The sequence below is a fragment of the Thunnus albacares genome, chromosome 13 (genome assembly GCF_914725855.1).
Source record: "Thunnus albacares chromosome 13, fThuAlb1.1, whole genome shotgun sequence".
In the NCBI taxonomy this organism is placed as follows: Eukaryota; Metazoa; Chordata; class Actinopteri; order Scombriformes; family Scombridae; genus Thunnus; species Thunnus albacares.
Window position 1 is genome coordinate 11,672,752 of NC_058118.1, and position 7,940 is coordinate 11,680,691.

Below are 7,940 nucleotides of genomic sequence, written 5' to 3' on the forward strand. Positions count from 1 at the left end.
AAAAATTTGGACACACTGAATGTGAAAGTGTGTCCAGACTTTTGACTGGAACTGTGTAAGTTTAAAGGATGTAAGAAGAAGGCACATCGACGTGCTAATCACAATCTCTAACATACAGTGAGTCTGCAGTTCCTCCTCAGTTTATTGTACTTCAAAGATGTAGTTTTTACCACAGTGTAGATTAAGATTTAAACCCTATTTCAAAGTTCATAATTCATCCTTACATGCTACAATATTTTTGCTCATGTACTTCTCTCTATAAGGCTGCCCTGCTGGGTTTGTCTCCTTATGAGCAACATTTCTGATGCTCTGATAACAGTTGTTCTTCCAAATTTGGCCAGGCATAGACATCTGGCCATCTTTGCTCACACAGAGAAGCTTCACTTTTCATTAGTCTCACAGTGAAGCTCGAAAGTGTTTAAAAGAAAAGTTGTTTTGTGGGTCTTTATGTATGGATAAATCTTAAAATGTATTTATTCTTGTGTGGAAATTAGCAGGCCTTTAGTTTGCTATTATTTTCCCAAGAGATTATCAGATCTCGCTGCTTTTTTGTTCAGCATTGGCTTATATGGAAAACCCATTATAAATCCGTTTTATAAATCAACCATTCTGTGTCCAGGAATCTACAAAACACTGCGCAAAAAGGCAGAAAATGTTCTCACTTTTCTGCATTTGACAGCTCCCCTCTTTTCTTTCCCGTCTTTGTATAAATCAGCCACTGCAATGACAGGGATATTGATGACTGAAGTTAACTGAGCTGACTGACTGAAACTCAATCTTTTATGAGACTGCACTGTAAATGTGATAAAAACAGCAGATTATGTGGGTCTGTGTTCGTCACGTGACAGATGTGAATTATGCGAGTCATTTCAAAACATCATCATTCTCCAGCTATGTAATGTCATGTTGGTCCCCCAATTTCCACAGCCTACTGAAGCTGTATTTGACCAACAAAGAAGAAAGTTTAGTTTAGTACCCAGTACCCAGTGGGTTATTCTCCGGTCAGTGTGACCTACTAAAAATATATTTATATCCCCCCACCACTTTTGAGTCATCTCCCAAGGACAGCGATGCTATTTCTGTTATCATTCTTGCTCAGCCTGTATCTCTTTCTCTCCTGTCCCTTTTCTTATCTCTCTGTCTCACTAAACTAGTTGCTGGAGGTCACCCTGCCGTTCTAGTTTGAAATTATATAATACTTCGACAGAATGAAACCAGGACAGTGAGGAGATATGGTGTTACAGCAACGTGACTCGCTGAGCTCACAGGATGAGGACCATCTATACGTCTGGGCCAAATATTTCTTCAGAGGCAGACAGATAACTTTGTGAGTTATGGCAGCCATGTCTTGATGGGCGAATCAGAAGAGGAATTCTTTAATATGCAGTTATCCATTTTTGAATCACATGATAACATTGAGGTTTCAGTTGTATGTCACTTCATAGCATTTCCAAGTGGAAAAAACAGGTGCTGTATCCAAACCAATGCACAGTATTGCACTTCATTTGCACCACTCATGATGTTACATTTAAACTTTTAACTTCTTAAAACTATTGACATGTTGATTATACCAGCTCAGAGCCAGAAACATTTGTGTAAGCCTCTTCCGGTCCTATTTTGCAGATAATTTTACAGAGATAGAAATATCTTAATTTATTTGTAATGTATTTAGTGATATTGAATCTCAAAATTGAGGATATTATGTCCCCCCTGCCCTTTTTTTGTACATTCACAGTGCACTGAGTGATCTTGTTAAAATATGGACTGTGCAAAACAGTGTGGTGATAATGCTCACAGTAATGACTTAATGATAACTGTGTATACCATGACCATATGCTTTAAGACCATATGTCTTTATATGGGAATGTCTGGGAATAATTAAATGGGCGTTGTTAACATGTTGTGTAAATTATCGTCCATAAAGATTTTCTTTCATCATGGTTCTTGCTAGTTTTACAAAAAGGAACTTCAGCAGTGTGCATTCAAGTAACTAATCTGAAAAAAACAGATTAATCCCAAAAGGCTTTTTGTTTTTCATGTATCTAGTAGTTCTCAAAGTAAAAAAAAATGAACATAAATTACGCAATTAGTACTACTGTTGAAGTAGCAGTGAAAATATGTATATCAACCTGTTATCCTTAAGATTTATCCTGTATAATATAATATATAATATATAACCCTTTCCATTTTGACACCAGAGCTGATTACACCACAGAACATGCATGAAGATAATGAAGAACCAAATGGAAAGCATATTCAGAACTGCACATATGTACAACCAGCTCCCTCTAGTGGAAGATCTTGTGAACTATTTTTGTCTTCATTTATGAAAATGGCAATACTTGTTTTTTTTACATGCAAAAACAAAAATTAAGAGTGTAGGAAATTATTAATTAAATTACACTAGAATGAAAGAAGGCATGAAAGAGCTATTGGTTTGGTTAGACATTTGATTGTTAGAAAACATTAATTTAAAGCAATATGGCATTTTAATTTGTCAAGGCAACACTGTCCTTTGACGATTTGAATCTATTACTTCAGGTTGATTTATTAAAACTAACTTGTATCATAGACAGTGGGACAGATTGAGTGACAGGTACAGTAACAGCTAGCGTTGTGTTGAAGACAATGTAATAGAGTGCAGCAGGTGTATAATTGAGAGATGCCTGTCTTTGATAAATTGCCTGTCCTCACATCTCTAATGTTTCCATACAAACAGGCTTGCTGCAAGCAGTCTGTAACATCCTCACTTACAATTTACCTCTTATCTCATTTATAGTCTAAAGGGCTGCAAAAACAGGCAATTCATAGCGTTCAGGCTTGATTTATGAAAGATGCATGCACACTGATGTCTACCTGAAAGGACATTGTAATTGAAAAAGTTCTACTTGTATGTATCTTCAGCTCTGATTGCAACTTAAATTCAAGTTTTTTTCTGTTTATAAAAGATGCAAATCTTAGACTTTTACAGTTACACTTTCTTGAGTGCACCCAATGTTTTTGAAAGGATCTTATTTTTAGGTTTATATAATTTGCCTGCATAAGACATTTAAGAAAAAAACACACTGAGATTATTTCTTATGTGTTTTGACTTTTTATTTGAGGACAGTTTTTGCACTCTTTCATCAAGCTAAATTATTGAGGAAATCTCCCTCTGTGTGAGTGGCATTGCCCCGAGTCTTCTCTGCCATCTCACCCCTAGTATCTTTAAATGGAGTGTTCAGGTCCTCCGTCAGCTGTTTGCAGGTGGCTGAAACAAACAAACAAACAAACAAAAAATACAAAGGTTAAATGGACACATGGAGATGGTGCAGTCTGATATTTATGTATGTGTCAGAATGTCATACCATTTCCCTGAACTTTTGCATGGAAGCATATTTTAGGGCTGTATCTACTACAGTCCATGACATGTACTACAATATTACATGACAGTAGTTTTTTCTGTTTAAAACAATGATAAACACGAACATGGCCTGCACCTACATTTTTATCTTAAATAACTGCATTTTCAGACAACAGTACTCACTTAAATAAACAAAGAGTGCAGTGTAGTATGTGCAGTATAGAGCCATCTGGTGCTGTTTGTCATCTCGTCTCATACTGGGGCTGATTCTCATCTCTACTGTCATCCTTGGTCATGTCCTTTTAGCTCTATCTCGCACTGTGAAATAAAATAAAACACAGATAAACTTATTAGACCCAGACAGCAGTACTATATACAAATTTAGTATCTTGAGGGAGGTTATCCTATAACTATTGCCAACATATTACTAAAATATAAAACAAATATATTACTATTATGCTGTAGCTTGCTTTTCGTCAATATAAAGACATAGCTTCATCTCTCTCTGGTCTGCTCCCTTATCTCTGTTTGCATCTTGAGATTGTTTCTTTGAGCTCCTTCTGGATCTTTTTTATCATTTGGAGTCAAAGAGAATCTTGAATTGAAAAAAAACAACCCACAAATAAACCTTTCATTGATTCTGGGATAAATAATTGCATTTCCTCACAGGACAGTACTATACATTTCTGTGAACATAAAGTATCTTTGGAGCCATTTTACTTGTTCGAGTTACCCAGAGCTGTCCCTCATCTCTTCTCTCTTCATTACGTCCCCCATCTTTGTTTGCATACTTGGGTTCCTCTGGGGTCTTTTTTTGTCATTTGGGGTCTTGGAGTCACCCAAAGGAAGCACTGAAGAGCAACAACAAAAAGACAGTTTCACTTGTCATTATCTGAGATAAATAACTATTTTCTCAGACAGCGGCACTCTACACTTATGTATTCTTCAATGTCTAATAAAAAGACTTTGCTTACCTCATCACTTCCTGGGTTGTTCATCATGTTTTCTCTTCTTGAGCCTGCGTTCATTCATCTCTGCTTTCATCTGCAGAGTTTTCTTTTTCCAAGGGGCAACTTTTCTTCATCTCCTGTCTCATCAAGGTTCTGTTCCCTCATCTTCATTTGACTTGGGGGCTCTCTCTCATCTGTTTGGTCATCCTGGGGCTGTCCGCCATCTTATGTTTCCTACTGAGGCCTTTTCATCCAAAGACAGCACTGAAAAACAATCACAGAGAAAACAAACAACCAGAAAGAATCCTATGCAAAATTTATCTCCTCCTGTTCTAGGTCAACAGCATAAAAGTAAAAAAGTATAAATTCTCTAGCTGTCAAACTCAACTTTTCATATTCTATATTAAACACTGGCCAGTTCTGCTTCTCAGTGAAACAATCAGGTCAAATGCTGCCCTGAGAAGGTGACGCTTTTACATGTTGACTCCAGGTAGATTCCACCATGAGGAGGATTAATCTTACTTAATGCATTTGTACTTTTTGGCCTTTGTTTCTTCCTGGTAGTCAGGAGAGTTACAGGGAGGCCGTAATGCCACTGCTACTTCCATTAGTACTTTTTCTCTTTGTTTTCCCCAAGTTGTACCACTTCACTGGGTTCCTTGTCACTGTCACATCACATCACTTCACGTGTACATCACATCACTTCATGTCATGTCACGTCACTTCACGTCACGTCACTTCACTTCACGTCACGTCACTTCACGTCACATCACTTCACATCACATCACTTCACGTCACGTCACATCACTTCACGTCATGTCACTTCACGTCACATCACATCACTTCACGTCACGTCACTTCACGTCACTTCACGTCACATCACATCAAGTCACTTCATGTCACTTCACGTCACGTCACATCACATCACGTCACGTCACGTCATGTCACTTCACGGCACATCACTTCACATCACATCACTTCACGTCACATCACATCACTTCACGTCACATCACATCACATCACTTCACGTCACATCACATCACTTCACGTCATGTCACTTCACGTCACGTCACATCACTTCACGTCACGTCACTTCACGTCACATCAAGTCACTTCATGTCACTTCACGTCACGTCACTTCACGTCACATCACTTCACGTCACATCACGTCACTTCACGTCATGTCACATCACTTCACGTCACGTCACTTCACGTCACATCACTTCACGTCACATCACTTCACGTCACATCACTTCACATCATGTCACTTCACGTCACATCACATCAAGTCACTTCATGTCACTTCACGTCACGTCACATCACGTCACGTCACGTCATGTCACTTCACGGCACATCACTTCACATCACATCACTTCACGTCACATGACATCACTTCACGTCACATCACATCACGTCACGTCACTTCACATCACATCACTTCACGTCACGTCACGTCACTTCACATCACATCACTTCACATCACATCACATCACTTCACGTCATGTCACTTCACGTCACGTCACATCACTTCACGTCACGTCACTTCACGTCACATCACATCAAGTCACTTCATGTCACGTCACGTCACATCACGTCACGTCACTTCACGTCACATCACATCACTTCACGTCACGTCACTTCACGTCACATCACATCAAGTCACTTCATGTCACGTCACATCACATCACTTCACGTCACGTCATGTCACTTCACGGCACATCACTTCACATCACATCACTTCACGTCACATCACATCACTTCACGTCACATCACGTCACGTCACTTCACATCACATCACTTCACGTCACATCACTTCACGTCACATCACTTCACGTCACATCACGTCACGTCACTTCACATCACATCACTTCACGTCACATCACATCACTTCACGTCACATCACATCACATCACATCACGTCACGTCACGTCATGTCACTTCACGGCACATCACTTCACATCACATCACTTCACGTCACATCACATCACTTCACGTCACATCACGTCACGTCACTTCACGTCACATCACTTCACGTCACATCACTTCACGTCACATCACATCACTTCACGTCACATCACGTCACGTCACTTCACATCACATCACTTCACGTCACGTCACATCACTTCACGTCACGTCACTTCACGTCACGTCACATCACTTCACGTCACGTCACATCACTTCACGTCACGTCACTTCACTTCACGTCACGTCACTTCACGTCACATCACTTCACGTCACATCACTTCACGTCACATCACTTCACATCACGTCACTTCACGTCACATCACATCAAGTCACTTCATGTCACTTCACGTCACGTCACATCACATCACGTCACGTCACGTCACGTCACGTCACGTCATGTAACTTCACGGCACATCACTTCACATCACATCACTTCACGTCACATCACATCACATCACTTCACGTCACATCACATCACGTCACGTCACGTCACTTCACATCACATCACTTCACGTCACATCACATCACTTCACGTCATGTCACTTCACGTCACATCACTTCACGTCACTTCACGTCACATCACATCAAGTCACTTCATGTCACTTCACGTCACGTCACTTCACGGCACATCACTTCACATCACATCACTTCACGTCATGTCACTTCACGTCACATCACATCACTTTACGTCACGTCACTTCACGTCACATCACATCAAGTCACTTCATGTCACTTCACGTCACGTCATTTCACGTCACGTCACTTCACGTCACATCACATCACTTCACGTCATGTCACATCACTTCACGTCATGTCACGTCACGTCACTTCACGTCACATCACTTCACGTCACATCACTTCACTTAATGCATTTGTACTTTTTGGCCTTTGTTTCTTCCTGGTAGTCAGGAGAGTTACAGGGAGGCCGTAATGCCACTGCTACTTCCATTAGTACTTTTTCTCTTTGTTTTCCCCAGGTTGTACCACTTCACTGGGTTCCTTGTCACTGTCACATCACATCACTTCACGTATACATCGCATCACTTCACGTCATGTCACATCACTTCACGTCACGTCACTTCACGTCACATCACTTCACATCACATCACTTCACGTCACATCACATCACTTCACGTCATGTCACTTCACATCACATCACATCACTTCACGTCATGTCACGTCACTTCACGTCACATCAAGTCACTTCATGTCACTTCACGTCACGTCACATCACTTCACTTCACGTCACGTCATGTCACTTCACGGCACATCACTTCATGTCACATCACATCACGTCACGTCACTTCACATCACGTCACATCACTTCACGGCACGTCACATCACTTCACGTCACTTTACTTCACATCACATCAAATCACGTCACTTCACGTTACTTCACATTACGTCACTTCACGTCACATCACATCAAGTCACCTCATGTCACTTCACAGCACTTCACGTCACAACACGTCACAACACGTAAAGTAAAAGAAACTCAAGTTCAAATTCATTTTTAAAATTAACGTTTAAAAGCTCGCTTTCCTGGAGGGGCACCCTCCGGTTGTCCAGCAGCTCTCTTGCGTCCTGTGTTGCCACGCTGCCTGTTTCTCTCCTTAAGAATGGCCTTCAGGTTCTTCACCCACTTTGGCTGGGGGCCAGTGCTGATCAGGCGGGTGTTGGTG

The 7,940-nt window shown here is 40.7% G+C and overlaps 1 long non-coding RNA gene across 2 annotated transcripts; it reads right to left on the bottom strand.

Annotated features, from left to right (window-relative positions):
- Window positions 1-3,810: 3,810 nt before the first annotated feature.
- LOC122995554 lies at window positions 3,811-5,030 on the bottom strand. Of its 2 annotated transcripts, none has more exons than XR_006406811.1 (3): window positions 4,318-5,030; window positions 4,077-4,194; window positions 3,811-3,938 (listed from the first exon to the last, which is right to left on the bottom strand). It is a non-coding gene; the product is annotated as an uncharacterized LOC122995554 (long non-coding RNA). The 2 variants fall into 2 exon arrangements; XR_006406812.1 differs by having other exon boundaries at window positions 4,064-4,194.
- Window positions 5,031-7,940: the final 2,910 nt, after the last annotated feature.